We start from the raw sequence: 17,838 nt of genomic DNA, 5'->3' as shown, positions 1-17,838 counted from the left end.
TGACATACAACCATTTAGGCTCACTTTCACATCGATAGACAATATGAGTCGTCAATTAACCTAACATGCTTTGAAACATGAGGAAAAAAATGTAGTGTTCACTAACATAGGGATAACATGCAAACCACACGTGAAAAGGTCAGAGCCAAGAGGTTTTTGCCCTTATTAAAACCAGTGTTGTTAATCTTACTTTAGAAAAGTAATTAATTACAGTTACACATTATTTTTCCCAAAAAGTAATTGCGTTAGTAACTCAGTTACCTGAATGTAAGAGTAATTAGTTACTTGGCAAAGTAACTGGTGATTATTTTAATGTTTTTTTATTTAAAAAAATAAAATAAAATAAAAAAACGGGTCACACAATTTAAAGTTTAAAGGGTTTTTTGGGACAATTGGCCCTAGCCCAATTCTTTACCCTAAACTTAACTAGACAGGGATATTGCGGATATTGTGATAACTAGATAGTTACCTTTGCTATGTGTGGAAGTCATTTAATGTCGTGAATCAATCGTTAAAGTTGTTAAAATTGCTCCCTTTATTGCATTATTTTCCTTCCGTCTATTTTCGACATGTGTAAGTTTTAAAACTGTTTCATCATTTAAAGATAGATTTAAGTTAAGTTTTGCCGATTTAGGAACATTTTAGATAAAAAGTGACTTAGGTTCCCCAGGAAGGTTCTCTACAACACAGCCTTCATGAGAAGTCTACTGCTTTAAGATGGCGGCTGTTTACTAACGCATCTAGTTCTTTATTATACATGTTGCTAATGCAGCCGTGTCTGCCATTTGCATCTAGTTCTGTATATATGTGATATCTACCGAAGCATCATGTGGGCGTAGTTTGTAGGCTATCGGCTACAGTCAAGTATTATTGGAGCCACCTAGCATAGTTGCATCGGGTTTGCAACAGCGTCACTCTCCCTTGCCTCCTCCCCACTCCTGCTCTGGTCTCTCGTCTCCGTGAGTCCATCTTTCTCAGACTTTTCTCGCGTCAGTCAACCAACATAATAACGCACGCCTTTCCCGCCTCAGTAACGGTAACTGTGTTGCCAAGATAAGAAAAGTAATTAATTAGATTACAGATAAGAAAAGTAATTAATTAGATTACTCACTACTGAAGAAAATAACGCCGTTAGTAACGCTGTTATATTCTAACGCTGTTATTACCAACACTGATTAAAACATGTTTTTGCAAACATTAGAAATAAATTGTTCAGAACCTAAATAATCAACCTTTTCTTTATGTTTCCAATCATAAGATGAAATCATTATTTCCCAGCAAGTGTGTAAATTAGAACAACAATGACATGCATTCAGGAACACCGGTGAATTTGCTTGTTGATGTGTTACATTAATTCTCCTGTTTACTGTTGCCTGGTGATTTATTTATACTTTTGTGGGTTGTCTTATAGGAGGGACTTTAGCAACATACTGTACAGTAAGAACAAACATTATGTGCATGGATGACTATTAATCCAATTCAATTATCTATTTTTGTTCTATTTAAACTCACAAGTACCTGATCAGGTGAATGATTACTGTATAGAATCCTCCTCTTTTAAATGAATTTGTCCCGTCTTGTCAGAAGCACTGGTTATTTTCTTGTCAAAACATTAAAACCATAATAAAGCATCAACTGTACCAAATATCTTTGTGCAGTATGAGTGCATTGGTGAATCCTTAAGACTTCAACTTGGGCGATTTAAAACAATACATTTCACCCTATTTCTAACAATGCGATGACTTGGAAGGAGACACAACCAGAACAATGTCCAAAATTCTTGCAAGGTAAAGGAGACATTTCACAACTTTAGCAGGAAACATCAGGACTTTTATAACCCCCTCAAGATCAGTGTCAATGATGAGCAGAGGCAACCTCATGCCCAAATTACTGCTGAAAAGTAAAAGCTACCACCACAAATACTGGTTCTTAAATCATCATAATGATAACACTAATAGTAACCTGTGTTGTCTATTGCCCTTTGAAACAAATACACAATTTAGTTTTCCTTCATTGTGCAATTGTTTAAATACATTATATAATAAATATGTATATCCACCCATCCATCCATGTTCTATACCACTTGTCTTTATTAGCCTATCCCAGCAGATCTGGACCAGAGGTGGGATACACCCAAGACTGTAAACCAACTGCAGCAAATTTCTGTCTCAAAATTTTAAAGGGGCGCATAAATCACCGTGTTTTTTTCTTTTTTTTTTTCTCTCTGATATTGTTTTGTTTTTTAGGAAGATTTTCTAGAGGCCACACATTGATCATATTGTAAGTCATTGCAAAAAAATAAAACAGCATCACTGTTTAATGTTATACATAGATTGTGAACAAAAACCTTACCATTATTTTTTTAACTATTTATAGACTTTATGGGAATAATGCCAGACATTTTTTTTTTTAATATTTTTTTGTTTTAAACATTTAATCCTCTACATCTTGTTCAGGGTCACAGGTAAACTGGAGACCATCTTTGATATGTTGTGTAAACCCTGGATTGGTCAATGTCAAATTTCCATCTACACTCCTACCTACCTGCAATTCAAAGTATCTAATTAAAATAACTTGTACTTCAAACCATCCAGAAAAGGATGAAAACATCCAGATAAAATTCACTTTCTTTTTTTGCATGAATTTTTCTTAATGCATTTTACAAACTGATTCTGTGGACTGGCAAATGCATTACAGAGACAATTTAGGTTGTTTGGCGTCTTACATGGATTCAAATAAAAAGGGGTCAGAATTCTAGGATTTCTAAAAGTAACAAATATAATTCCATTCTTTCGTCAGCAATGAGTCATTCAAACCTGTAAGATGCTGTACATCCAGTTCTTTGGGACTGAGTGACTGAATCACATTTACCCCATATAATAAGGTGAAAAAGCTGTAATAACAAGGTTTAAACACACTTGTTCATTAAAACCACTGCCTTGATATAGAGAAACAGTGCCATACTCTCTTTTCCAGGTCATTTTTAGTTCGTGTCACCATTGAATACACCTCAGTTGGATATTGCTCACTTGAAGTGAGTGGTTGGCTCAGGCTATTGACTAGATGATTATGGCTTTAATCAGAGAAAAAAGAACAAGCCAACTACTTTTTAATCCCTTATATATGAAACACTTCCACGATTTGGAACAAATATTTTTATAGTATACAGTGTCAATGTAAACCTCAAACCAGAGCCTTCCACAGGTCAACATGAAGCCAGGAAAGTACAATAAATGGCTGCCCTATACTATACCAGGATAGCAGACCTGATTTAAGGCAACATTTTATTATACAGTCTAAAATTTATTACACCGTTTTACATTTGAAACTGAAAGGATTTATTTGATATTGAATCTCTTTAATAGTTGAAGAAAGTTTAGCATAATTAAACAGACTTAAAAAAAAAAACAATTACTATAACATTTTTCTTAATGCTGAAATACAGCTTCACATCTCATGTCAAAGCATAACTTGCGTATGACATGATGATTCTTGGACATTAAATATAAATATTTGTTTATTAGGTCAGAACAGATTAACCTGTTTTTTTAATCAAACAACAACAACAAAATGTTTTATTCATCCGAAAGCATTTTTTTATGAGTAAAGACTTAGTCCATCCATACAGACAATATCTAGCTAAGGTGTCAATAAAACATGCATATATTACCATAATGATTTTCACAAAAGGATGGGGACGGGGGTAAAAAAACAAAAAAAAAAAAAACACGCCTCTATATTTTGTAAAAATAATCAACCTACCCTAAGACATTTTCAAGCAGCCAGTGCCTCACCTCAATCAGAGAACAGATTTAGTTTTCCTGATCCCTGGGTGGATCGTGGACTTGCATGGATTTAATAACATTCAGGCATGGAGGACTTCTGCTACCCCACAGCAACAGTAACCCACTCAGTGTCAGGATGACTTAATGACTACATGTGAACTTTGTGCATTTTAGAACACCCACACGCATCATATTAAAACTGGAATAAATAAATAAATACAAGGATTCAGATATTCCATTTTCTGCAATCACATCAGTCTAAGAGCAGCATGAGATAAAATGTTTTACAAAGTTCTATATCAATACTCCAGTATACCCCAGGACCCCCATTTCGAAAACCAGACGTTCGACACACAATCTTACCTGATTAGTAAGTTTAGGAGGACCAAGGATCGGTTCGAATGACTGCCTCCTCAGTGGACTCACTCGTCTTTTAATTCATCCATACTGGAAACCCGAAATCGCTGCCTGAAATTCCAGATAAGCCAAACCCAGCACAATATTCGGTTCACAAAGGCTTTTCTTTTCTGGATAGTCCTTCTTCTGGATCTGCACCACTCACTTGCTTTGAATCCCTAGGAACCATAAAGAGTCACCAAAACCAGCGCACCCTCAGGTCTGTGTCACCCACTGGTTGGAGGAAGCGGCGGCTCATCATGTCACTGCTGTATCAGCTTCACACGTGGAGATCTATTTTCCTCTCCTTTGCTGTTGCCTTGCTCTCTGTAAGTAGAACTCCTATGTAGTGATGACTGGGAGCTTCTTTTGCACACCCCCACCCTCACCCTCCTTGTCACGCGTGCAGCGGAAGGCTCCCGAGGAATGACTGCTCTGTCTTCTCTTGGCTGCGTCTCCTCATTGAGAAGCTGTGAGCCTCAGTCCTCTCTCCAAGCCACTAATAGAGAGTCTGTATCAGAGAGGCAGAGCGCTTGTGTGAGTGAGCATGTGTATTACAACGTACCCCAGCTGGGAAGAGAGAGAGAGAGAGAGAGAGTTGAGGAGTTGAGTCAAATCGCATGCCTTAAAGTAAGACTGCCCACTTCTGCATCAAATGTTCATCAGCAGATGATGCATGCTTTATTAACCCACCATTCTTTACATCCAAGCTATCCATCTGCAATGGTATCAGACATGCAAGTTTAGCCGTCGGGTCATTATAACATGTTTGAGTCTATTCATGTGCAATAAAGTCTAAGAGGGTGTGGACAGGGTGAGTGAATATGCCCCTTCCCATCATCACCCTCTAGCACTTGAGGCTTGAGAGTGAAATATGTTCCAAGCACGGGACATTTAATAGGCGGCAGAGTGCCTCATCAGAGCTTTGCAATCAGCAAACGGTCCATTAGCAGCTGGCTATGCTCTTTCTACCAGTTTTTGAAGTGATGTGTGTGGATTGGTGTTTTACAGCCAGTCCCTATTGCATCTGCCAGAAAGAGCTCGAGCAAATGAACATCCCTCAGTGACTTTCCACTAAAAAGGAAAAAAAAATGCATCAACAGTTTTCGCAGTGTTAATGTGACCGTGCAGCACATTGTGCAAGAAACCATTGTTGTTTGTCTCGGTATGACTTTTCATGACACATTTTACATTTATTTCATTCTTCTGCATACCGATAAACATTCCTTTAACACGGGATAGGTAGAGAAGACTGAAATAGCACATAGGCTGATTAATTTACAGTGTGATGGTTCTGTCAGGCCAAATAAGAGGGCAATAATTAAGTATGGTGCTGAGGTGCTTTGGATGGAAAAACAATGCAGTGAAATTTAAATGTAGAAATAGTAATCGTAATCAATTGGAATCTTCTGATCCAAGCTGCAATGCACAAACAACATATTCCTGCACTCAGACTGTCAATTTTACTTCGTCCTCCTGTAGCTACAGATTCCAAAAAGTAACCCAAGATTGCTTGCAAAGTGCACAAGTGAATATTCTTTACAAAAAGGATATCTAAAAACGCATGTTTATGACCAGATATTCAGGTTAGAAATGGAGTAACCCAGTATACAGTTTTTTTTTTTTTTTAATCTGGTGCAAAAACGAGTAATTGCCAGTAATATTTGATTTTTGAAAGAGTTATGGCCGAGACCAGTGTTTTTCAAACTTTTCTGAGTCACGGCACGTTTTTACATTGGAAAAAATCTCGCGGCACACCATAAATCAAGAATGTTCCAAAATTACTTTCTTTACAGTACACAATATATTGTATACTAAGCCAATATCCTGGCAGGAATCTTCAACAGCTCTCAGTCTCTGTTTTTATTTTTCTAAAGCAGTTAGGCTTGAAAAGCTCAGAATTATCAGACGGGAGGACTTTAGCAATGTCTTTAACCACATTAAGGCCGAGCATCTCGCTGACAATGGCTTTGCAGACAGGTAGTATTAATGTCCCTGCCACAGTGTGGGACTTTCTGGATTTAGCAACAAGTTCAGCAAGAAGCTAACTAGCGTTGAGGGCTTTCTCACTAACCTTTATAGTTTTTCCTCAAAAAAGTTGCCTGTTCCTCTGTGTTTTCACAAAGGCGAACAAAATAGTCCATAGTTTGAAGCGACAGGTGTTTCGTTTAGAGATGATGTGTTTAAGCTTGCATGGCACTATGGAGATGTTGGCTCGTGTCGCGTTCAAGAACTGCTCGGATTACCAGCCATCAGCCACCTTGCCATCCTCGACAATGTGTTGGAATAAAACACGCCGGGAGGATTAACGGTCGTCACATATGGAAAAAATAAAAAGTACACTTTCATATATATCGACACTTGCTGAGTCTAATAAAAAGATGTACAGTAAACGTGCTGGGGTCCACATTGTCGCGGACAGCAAGGTGGCTGACGGCTAGAGATCTGAGCAGTTTTTGAACGCAAGACGAGCAATACCTCGCTTATCTGCACACAACCGAGAACTTTCTACCTACTCCTTTCTTCCTACTGCAACTCTGCCCGACGATGTAAAAAAATTGTTTTTATATTGGATGGTTTCTCGCGACTCACCTGACAATCACGGCACACTAGTGTGCCGCGGCACACCGTTTGAAAAAGTCTCGACTATACATGTAAAATCTCCAATTCATGACAATGATTCGATTTGGATAGTTCGGACATCGATACGGTTTTTGTCGTGACTTGATTGTATGTAAACCAACATGTGTGCCATACAGTCTGTTCAACCATACTGTGTCCACTGGCTTGAATACAGTAATCAGTACCACAACACAAAAAATAAAATCCAGACTCAAGGATCTTGACCAGTTTTCCACGTAGTTTCAACTCAACATATCTGCATTTCATTTACAGTATATGGTGTTTTCACAAGAACCTCTCTGATCTTGGACTGTTTCAGGTTACTCGCTTATATGGTGCTAAATACAGGGGTTGGACAAAATAATGGAAACACCTAACACTCTGGCATCCTAATCATTGAACATAATTGTTAAAGAATGGCATGAGGAACATTCTAATGATGTGCAGGCATGAAAATGGGTCAGGGGTTAAAAAGGTGTGAAGGGTGTGGAGGAAATATGTTCCAGTACACTGTATTGTACACCCCAACAAAATATTGAGCTCTGTCGACCCACACTGTGTTTCAGCAGGGCCATGCAGAGACCGGTGGAGGGGTGGGTGCTCGTAGATCAAAAGGGGCACATGAACAAGTATTTAATACACCTTAAAACAACATAACTTAAATTTTAACCAGCTTTAGATAATAATTGGCTGCGACTGTGACATACTTTAATTGGGAGGGGGCAACAGTGAATAGAAATCAAAACTGTCATCAACACTTTCTGGCTGTGACTCAGTCAGTCTGCCTCTTTTCTTCCTTCAACGTCTGCATCAAAACTTCCTTCCTCAACTTGTTCATCTGAGAACAAACCACATCAGATGGTCACTGAGCCACCAACAGCACATTTTTCTTAAAACTATTATTTCATTATTATCCATACTTAACAACTCTAGCACCTAATGATTAATAAAGCAATGACATAAAAATCTTATAGAAAAATAACATTGTAATTGTGTTTATAATTGGATTTGCTGAGGCAAAAACTCGGACATGGGAGGAGTTCGGCGAGGCCATGGAAAACGACTTCCGGACAGCTTCGAGGAAATTCTGGTCCACCATCCGGCGTCTGAGGAGAGGAAAGCAGTGCACCATTAACACTGTGTATAGTGAAGATGGTGTACTGCTGACCTCGACTCGGGACGTCGTGAGTAGGTGGGGAGAATACTTTGAAGCCCTCCTCAATTCCACCGACACGCCTTCCTTTGAGGGAGCAGAGTCTGGGGACTCTGAGGTGGGCTCTTCGATCTCTGGGGTTGAAGTCACTGAGGCGGTTGGTAAGCTCCTCGGTGGCAAGGCCCCAGGGGTAGATGAGATCCGCCCGGAGTTCCTAAAGGCTCTGGATGTTGTGGGGCTGTCATGGCTGACACGCCTCTACAACATTGCGTGGACATCGGGGACAGTGCCTCTGGATTGGCAGACCGGGGTGGTGGTCCCCCTTTTTAAAAAGGGGGACTGGAGGGTGTGTTCCAATTATAGAGGGATCACACTCCTCAGCCTCCCCGGTAAAGTCTATTCAGGGGTGCTGGAGAGGAGGGTCCGTCGGGAAGTCGAATCTCGGATTCAGGAGGAGCAGTGTGGTTTCGTCCCGGCCGTGGAACAGTGGACCAGCTCTACACCCTCGGCAGGGTCCTCGAGGGTGCATGGGAGTTCGCCCAACCAGTCCACATGTGTTTTGTGGATTTGGAGAAGGCGTTCGACCGTGTGCCTAGGGGAGTCCTGTGGAGGGTGCTCCGGGAGTACGGGGTACCGAGCCCCTTGGTAAGGGCTGTTCGGTCCTTGTACGACCGGTGTCAGAGTCTGGTCCGCATTGCCGGCAGTAAGTCGAATTCGTTCCCAGTGAGGATTGGACTCCGCCAAGGCTGGCCTTTGTCACCGATTCTGTTCATAATTTTTATGGACAGAATTTCTAGGCGCAGCCGAAGCGTTGAGGGTGTCCGGTTTGGTGGCCTCAGCATTGCATCTCTGCTTTTTGCAGATGATGTGGTGCTGTTGGCTTCATCAAGCCGTGACCTCCAACTCTCACTGGGGCGGTTCGCGGCCGAGTGTGAAGCGGTTGGGATGAAGATCAGCACCTCCAAATCCGAGACCGTGGTCCTCAGCCGGAAAAGGGTGGAGTGCCCTCTCCGGGTCGGGGATGAGATCCTGCCCCAAGTGGAGGAGTTCAAGTATCTTGGGATCTTGTTCACGAGTGAGGGTAGGAGGGAGCGGGAGATTGACAGGCGGATCGGTGCAGCGTCTGCAGTGATGCGGACTCTGCACCGGTCCGTTGTGGTGAAGAAGGAGCTGAGCCAAAAGGCGAAGCTCTCGATTTACCGGTCGATCTACGTTCCTACCCTAACCTATGGTCACGAGCTGTGGGTCGTGACCGAAAGAACAAGATCCCGGATACAAGCGGCCGAAATGAGTTTCCTCCGCAGGGTGTCCTGGCTCTCCCTTAGAGATAGGGTGAGAAGCTCGGTCATCCGGGAGGGGCTTGGTGTCGAGCCGCTACTCCTCCGCGTTGAGAGGAGCCAGTTGAGGTGGCTCGGGCATTTGGTTCGGATGCCTCCTGGACGCCTCCCTGGAGAAGTGTTCCGGGCATGTCCCACCGGCAGGAGGCCCCGGGGTCGACCCAGGACACGCTGGAGAGACTATGTCGCTCGGCTGGCCTGGGAACGCCTTGGAATCCCGCCGGAGGAGCTGGCTGAAGTGGCTGGGGAGAGGGAAGTCTGGGCTTCCATGCTAAAGCTGCTGCCCCCGTGACCAGACCCCGGATTAAGCGGAAGATAATGGATGGATGGATGGATAATTGGATTTAATACCCGACTATCCTTGCAAACTTGTTCTTACCAGGTCTGCTATTCACCCAGCTGATGAGGTATCCACTGCCTATACCAGCCTCATCTAACTCCTTTTTTTATCCCTCAATCTCCCTTCCCTACGACGCATGTCTATGTAATGAAATATAAATATTTAAAAAAACAAACAGACTCCCCGGTGGCTTTTAGTTTTAAAGCTTTCTTAATTTCTTTCTCACTCAATAACGATGGAGTTAGATTTGTGTTTTTATTATTCAATCAAAAAACAAAGTTACTTCTATCAAAAACAAAGTTGCTTCAATCAAAATACAGTATATACTTTTAATCCCAAAAAGTAGCTTCAATTAAAAAAAAATGTTTTTGATTGCAATAATAAATTTGAGACAAAAAAAGCATTTGAAAACTATTTTTCTTGATTGAAACAAATTTTTCCATTTAAGTAATGTTTTGCGTTTGGGCTACATTTTGGCTAGGACGTTTGTGTCTTTATTATTCAATCAAATACGTTGCTTCAAACAAAAAAATATATATAAAAAGAAAAACTTTGCATATGTGCCAATCACCGTTTACCAAAGCCTGAGAGGGTTTGAGTAGACTCACTATGAAGCTTTTAATAAAGCCAAGCATTTTCTAACTACTTTATTCTTGTTTAAAAATAATTCGGTGGAGCAGTAACATGTTTAAAACTTATCATAATTCTTACATTTTGAAGTGCTTGAAAACCATTTATAAATGATACTTTGGTGAAAAAAGTGAAAAAACATGTCTTATATATATGTATCTTTTTTCCAATGTAAAATCTGAATAAATGCATTGAACACACACTAAAACTAAAACGCTACTTCGCGGTTTTCACTTATTGCGGCGGGTTCTGGTCCCCATTAACCGCGAAAAACGAGGGATCCCTGTATTTCTGAAAAGCTTTAAGAAGCAGGACTCATTCCCACCACTCGTCGGGCCGCTGTTGTGCCGACACCGGCCGTCAGCTCAAATCCAAGCCAAAAATAACGCGTCTCCGGCGGACGACGGGAGCGATGTGAGGCGCCCCCTCCATCCGAGAGAATGCCGCTTAATTTGACTCAGCAGTGTGTTTCTTCGTTTATATTACCGCTAAATACACAAGCTTGACGCCAATTTAACGGGAGCTATTTTTTTTCATGGGAGATTTGGCTAGCTCTGGCAGTGTTCAGCGCAAGCTGCAACGAATGGCAGTAACTTTTTTATATCGCAAAACGTGAAAACGATTGAAACCATTACTCACCAAATTCAATCTGCTGGCAAATACAGGCAAGTGTGTATGCTGCGCTCTGGTCTGCCCCGATGTGGATAAGGCCTGCTTTTTGTTTTCGCTGCTTTGCAATGCAACCGAAGGCTCTCCGAGCACTCCATGTACACGCGTAAGGAGTGCACGCGTTTGGAATAATGGAACGCAGCTTGGGCCGATGATTGGTTCTCGTCAGCGAAGCATATAGAAGGATTTGCTGACTGTGTTCTTAAGTGCTCAGTTTACGTGCTAAGTTAATCACATGATGATAATAATAATAATTAAATAAAACCTCCCGACCCCCCCCCCCCCCCAAAAAAGAATTTCTCCTCGGATCTACGCAATTCACGTAGGTCGCCCTTTTTGACTTCAAAACGGCGAATTTCGCCGAAAGGTGAGAGATTTTCATGCCTGTGTTGAGCATCTAGTGTGGCCGGCACAATCCCCAGACCTCAACATTATTGAGCATTTATGCTAAGTTTTACAGATTCAAATAAGACTTCGATTTCCAGCGCCATCGTCTCAAAAAGAGTTAGCAGGTATTCTAACTGAAGAATGGCTTAAAATTCCTTTGGAAACAATTCACGAGTCTTATGAATCAATACCTCAGAGAATTGAGGCTGTAATTGCAGCAAAAGGCGGACCTACACCATAATAAATTAGTGTTTCCATTATATTTTTTCCAACTCCTGTAGGTCTAATAACTGATTGGCTGACCACAACTTCACAGTGTACCCTGCCTCATGCCCATAGCCAGCTGGGAGAGGCTCCAGCACCCATTCCCATCCACGCAACATTCATGAGCATAAGTTGCATGAAAGATGAATTAAAGAATGAATTAACTGTGCTAATAATTGATTTATGACCTCTGTGTGCCTAACAAAGAATATGTATGACTGACATGAGTCATTTATGTTTTGATCATCTTTTAAAATTTCTAAAATTCCACAAAGCCTACAATGTGATCAAAGCATTGCATTTACATTTTACAGTATTTTTCAGACTATAAGGCACACTTAGAATCCTCTATTTTGTTTCTAAAAACTTGACAGTGCGCCTTATGAATGAATTCTGGTTGTACTTAATGACCTGGAACCAATTTTGTAGGTGCGTAACAGTATTATGCTGCCCCAGTTAAGTGCTCAAAACACACATTTATCATTCATCAAACCGATAAATAAAACAATAAAACTAATAATACATTAATATATACAGTGGTACTTTGACATGCGTTTGCTTCGACATACGATCCTTTTGACATCTGACGTAATATTTGACTCATCATTTGTCTCTACATCAGTGCTTCTCAATTATTTTCTGTTACGCCCCCCCAAGCAAGAAGTAAATGTTTCGCGCCCCCCCCAAACTCTCCGCCGCCACTGTAAATAGTATTATTCGTCTATAAAATTACTATTATAAATACGCATCTGCCTAACATTGTGTCCTTTTTTTCTAATAAAGAAAAAAAGTAACAGATCAACTTATAATAAAGTATAACTTTATTAACATTGTTTTGTTTGTAACAGAGAAGACTTGACGTGCATCAATTTGCCTGAATTAAAAAAAAAAAAAAGTCACATTCAAACTGTAAAAATACACTCAAGGTATTTTTGACCATTTGATACAGAAAAATAAAATGTAATAAAATCCGTAAATAATAACAAATTCAAATTGATTAGAAACATTTACTCATGAGGACAATATGCCAAAAAATTTGACCGAAAAAACAAAAATGAATAAAGGAAAAAAAGAGTGTCCTTGGACAGAAGGACAGTTTTTATTTTTGCTGCTCACACTCAGTATTACCTCCTTTGCAATGGTGTGGAGTCATTTTGCAATGAGCATGCTAACAATGCTCACTGGTTTACTGATATAACACTGACAAAGCAGGACTATTGTTGGCAATATTCGGCACGTTTTCGCTGAAAAACAATCAAGCGGCTTATCAATGAGATTGGGGTTGAATGTCTTTAAGTGGCGTCTTAATTGATTTGGCTTCTGGCAGTCCGCTATAATTATTTTCAGACACAGTAGTCTTTCCTCATCACCCCACTGTATTAAAAGTCAAAGCTAAAAGGCAAACGGCACGAAAAAAGCGCATTCTCGGCGGCCGAGGTAGAACCGTAGGTGAGGGCGGTCGTCGTGACGATCCCAAGCCGAAAATGGCACTTCTCGGGCGGCGACGTGAGAACCGGACAAGACAGTGGATCGCTGCGTGAGTGAGTCCGGTCGGAAAACAGCTTTCGAAAACGGCGGCGGCGCACTGCTCTTCATATCTGTTTTCTGTGTGCTGAGTGCTCTTCCTTAGTTCAAAAATACTGCACGCACTCTGAAAATGAGAGCGCCACTGCCACCCACTGAGTGGATGTGCAAGTACACTTTATTCCAGTCCGGCAAAAAAAAAAAAAAAAAAAAGAAGAAAAAAGCATGTTCCCCCAGGACACATGCGCCCCCCCTGGCATCGCTCTGCGCCCCCCCCAGGGGGGCGCGCCCCACTATTTGAGAAGTACTGCTCTACATATAACAGCATCGCAATTAAATTATTTTCCCAGCAGACAGACGCACGGCGGATTTTCTTGTGAGAAAATCGACATGGGTCCCAAGAAGGTTGGTGCAGGTGGTAAAAAAGGAAAAAGGTGACGCTTACCATTTAAATGAACAAATTTTCTCCCAAAAACGTATAAATACGTTCTATTTTTAATTGTTTCAGTGTCCCAAAGACACATTTATACATCTACGTTTTTTTTTTTCAAAAAAGACATCTCTGGGTCGTGATTCAATTTGGCGCCAAAGTACAAAGCTGAAAATCAATTTTAAAGCAATAAAACTGGCCACTGGAGGGCAGTAGCGCATTTGGTAAGACCCGCAACCCGATTCAACGGCAAGGAACGGCCAAGCCGCAGGGCCAGGCGCCGGCGAAAGATGACCGATGGATGCCAGGCGGTGGACGACCGAGCAGAACAACTGATAGGACGCCCGGGATGCCAGGCGCTGAACGACCGAGCACAACGACCGGGACCACTGGTGCAGTGGACTTCGCCCTTGAGTCTGTGCTGCTCGCGAGCAGAGCCCGCAGAGACTCAAAAAAATGCATCTTTATGAGACGGACGGCGATGAGGGAAAAGTTTAACAGGCTGTCGCGGCCAGACCAGTTTCATCTTTCAGTTAGTTATGTATAAATACATTGTTACTTTGCTATCAAAAGCTCTATTTGTCTCGTTGTTTATGTTATTTCATAAAAGGAAAACATTATTCAGATGTTTGGGATGTAAAAGCAAAAAATAGCTGTGTATAAGTCAAAGTTATGTTTGAAATGTATGCTTTCACAAAAAGCTCAATTTCTTCATTTTTTTTTCATCAAAAATTGCTCAAACTAAGCTATTTTCTAATGCTGATTTCTAAAGAAAAAGATATTAACTAACTTTTTTTTCTGCTGAAAGAAGAGAGTCTAATCTTTCTTTTGGTGGGTTCCATGTTTGCATAGCAATAGAACAGAATTTTCTGTGGGTCTTGCAAAATCAGTCAAAATCCAGTAAAATGGCCGGGAGCGAAGGGCCTTGCGCCGGTGAAAATGGCTGTAAGTGAATGAGTTAAGAACGAAATGATAGAATAATATGAGCATGGTGTGCGTCTCAGTGAACTGGCTCGAAATTATGGTTGGAATATGTCTACGATTTTGAGGACGACTCTCAACATAATTATTATTGTACTGTAGCATCGGCAAGCAAGTCGCCAGCTTCGTCAGGTGTTTTATTATTTGTGTTAGAACTTGTGCAACACAACACGGCAACTGTCCGCTGTAGCCGACGCCAACAACAACAGAACATGAAAAGTGAAAGTAAAAACTCTCTCGCGTCAGTTACACGGTGCGTTCAGGAATACCATGCGAACACAACAATATTATTATTATTACTATATTATTATTATTCCGATTAGTATTTATAATTTATATGTTTTGCTATGTGTAATTGCTAGTATTTGTAATTGTACCTGCAGTGTTCTTTAGGATTTAGCGTAGGTTTTGGGGGTGTGGAAGGAATTAATCGAACTATAATGTATTCTTATGTGAAAATCCCACTCGACATACAGCCATATCAACTTACAAACATGAAACAAATTAAATTTGTATGTAGAAGTACCACTGTACAACAGTAATTACAATATTTAAAGATAAAGAACAAATGCAGTACACTGATGCACTACTGAGCCTTATAATTAGGTGCAACTTATGTATGGAAAAATACAGTAAATAAAGCAATACTGAAATCAGTGCAATATGTAGTTAGCATATAAATGTAGTCGTTTTAGTCGCATCAAACTGATTCAGTTCTTCTGAAATACACCTGCACATATATGCATAAATCTTTTTTTTTTATGTTTTTTTTTTGTTTGTTTAACGACATTACACAAGATGTAAGAGAAATTGATAATTTTTTATTTTCAAAAGATAAACTCAATCAATTGATATTTTAGAGAAACAGAGTTTTTACTGCTTATTTCTTTTTTGATTTGTTCTCCCATTTTATTCAGCACCAGACTAAACGTCCTGTGTCAGAACAATGGATGATGACAGTCATTCTACTGTCAATTTGGATTGTCGTCCCTCTCTTCTCAATTTTCTTCCTCAGGGGCATTCATCATTTCCAAACAGCTGTTGCCTCAGACTGTGCCACTGCTTAAGCACAGATGAACGCTCATTGGCCAACTCTACGATTGGACCTGGATGCTCCTGTTGTTCTATTCATTGGTCTTTTTTCCCCCTCTTTGTTTTGGGTTGTTCTCCAGTTGAGCCAATAGATTTCTGGACCTGATTCACAGGAACAAAATACTAATTAAACCCCCCACACAGAGCTGTTCTGTTTTGTAAGGTGTTGCAACAAACTAATTTCACTAATGCTAAAAATCTTTCCATCATCTGTACAAATATCTACATACAGTCTATTTTTTAATATATATTTGTACACCGTGTGTATGTATTTTGGACTGCAACTCTTGCCTATATTTTATAATGATGCGTTTTAAATTTTTATTCATGTTGAAAAAATTATTAAAAGTAATAATCTGAGTTCTTGTGTTTAACTGAATGCTTGAAATACACTACCATCGGAGTGATGAGCAGGGTTGTAAGACTGTATTTTCACTGTAAAAACCACTTTAAAGGAAGATAGTTTTACCAGGTGACACAGGGAAACGTTTAGGCAATTAGGTTAAATTATTTTGTAGACGCAAGCGGCGGTATCGAAGTCGTTGTTGAATGGTGACTCACAGAAGATGACGAATGAAAATATGAAAAAGGTCATTCATTTCCTTTCTATCCGAGCACCCTTTTGTGAGTTTATTTGCAGTTGTGGATTTCTGATCACAATAATGTCTGTTGTTTGGCAAATGTTATGCTGGTAAAATTCAACCCAACAATGGCAGCCCACCTTAATATTGAGTCAAGGGCGTAGGTTTAGTCTCAATATTGGTAGGGATGATATAACAGCATAAACTTCATGTACACTTTTTGCTGTGGACGGGACATTATTAAAACCAAACAGATTGGGTGAACAGGGGTAATATGAACCTAATTAATTGAAAGGCTAAATGATTAAAGCAAAATAAATCTGTATCGACTTATACTAACTTTCACACTGCATATTTATAATGTCTTTATCTGATATTTTTTCGAAAATCTAGTCGAATAATTTTCTCCCATCTTGTTTTGAATGTTAATGGGTAGTTAACAGATTAATGTGTCAAGAAAAAAAATGCTTTCAAATCATGTTTTGACTTTTGAACAATATCTATTCTTGGATTAAGAACATTTCTGACAAACAAGTTTTCTAAATATGAAATATACAAACTTTTTTTTTTTTTTGCTTAAAATAAGTTTATTTTCAGCTAGCTATTTTTCTTATTTCAAGAATTCTGAGTAAAATTTACTTGAAAACACTAAAAGATAATTTCACTTATTTTTAGTAGATTGACACTGAAAACAAAGGAATTTATTATTTATTTTTTTCCAGTTTTAAGGAGGTGGGTTTTTGCAGTGCAATGTGTATTGGTCCAGGTGATGCACCGTTTGATTCAAACCTTTGTTTTTCAAAAACTACTAAAGAAACATGTTGAAAACCAGAATGTGTCTGGATTTTATAAGCAAATTTAAACCCAAATCATATTAACATACACAAGAAATAACTTGTTCATCATCTCTTAACTGAGAAGGAATGCAAAAAAATAAACCGTTCTGCGCATGCGTGCAATCTTAACAATGGCCGTGAGTGCAGCGGTTCCAAAGTAAACACTAGAAACTTTCAATAAAGAAAGGCATATTTACTTACGTTTGATCATGGACGGACATGTAGAAAAGTTCTCCTGAGACACAGCCTTCCATTTGGCTGCCCACAACTAAGCTGCACACTGCTCTCTCACTGTTAACGTCTTTGCCGTGTCTTTAAGCATTTATTTATGGCATATTTATGTTGCACGTGTAGGTTTATGATGTAACTTGTTTATTTAACACCTTTGGATAACATTGAGAGTCTGACTGAATGTAAAAGAGTCCTTATCCACCACTACAAATACTATGGGAGCAAAATATTATCAGGATGAAGTTTTTGACAGAACACTGGCTGTGAACGCATGTGTATACAGTATGTGTCAGCCAATCAAACTTGCTTTTGAGGGGGGAAAAATGGACTAACACATTCAGCAAGGGAAAAGGGGTCAATGTACATAAGTCTGAACATATTGAAAGTACTGTAATTCACTTAATATCATCCTTACAACATGTGAAGACAAGCTAAATTACCTCTATGATTGAAGTCATTATATAATGCAAATAAGGTTGCGTAAAAGTTGGTGGGGAAAATTTGAGCATCCTGAAAAGTTGTTAGTGTTATGTCCCTACGGTCCCTAAGCAAACCTACGCCCTTGTATTGAGCAATGCCA

At 39.8% G+C, this 17,838-nt stretch overlaps 1 protein-coding gene across 2 annotated transcripts in view; it reads right to left on the bottom strand.

Annotated features, from left to right (window-relative positions):
• Nucleotides 1–4,700, bottom strand: part of LOC130921233 (chemokine-like protein TAFA-1) — a 265,602-nt gene extending 260,902 nt beyond the window's left edge. For both annotated transcript variants that reach the window (XR_009064312.1, XM_057844877.1), the window contains exon 1: nucleotides 4,149–4,700. The gene's annotated coding sequence lies outside the window, so the exon portion shown is untranslated. The remainder of the gene's footprint in view (nucleotides 1–4,148) is intronic.
• Nucleotides 4,701–17,838: the final 13,138 nt, after the last annotated feature.

This window comes from Corythoichthys intestinalis, chromosome 9 (genome assembly GCF_030265065.1).
Source record: "Corythoichthys intestinalis isolate RoL2023-P3 chromosome 9, ASM3026506v1, whole genome shotgun sequence".
NCBI classification, from domain to species: domain Eukaryota; kingdom Metazoa; phylum Chordata; class Actinopteri; order Syngnathiformes; family Syngnathidae; genus Corythoichthys; species Corythoichthys intestinalis.
The sequence above is the reverse complement of the archived record's forward strand: the minus strand, read 5'-3'. Positions and strand labels throughout refer to the sequence as shown.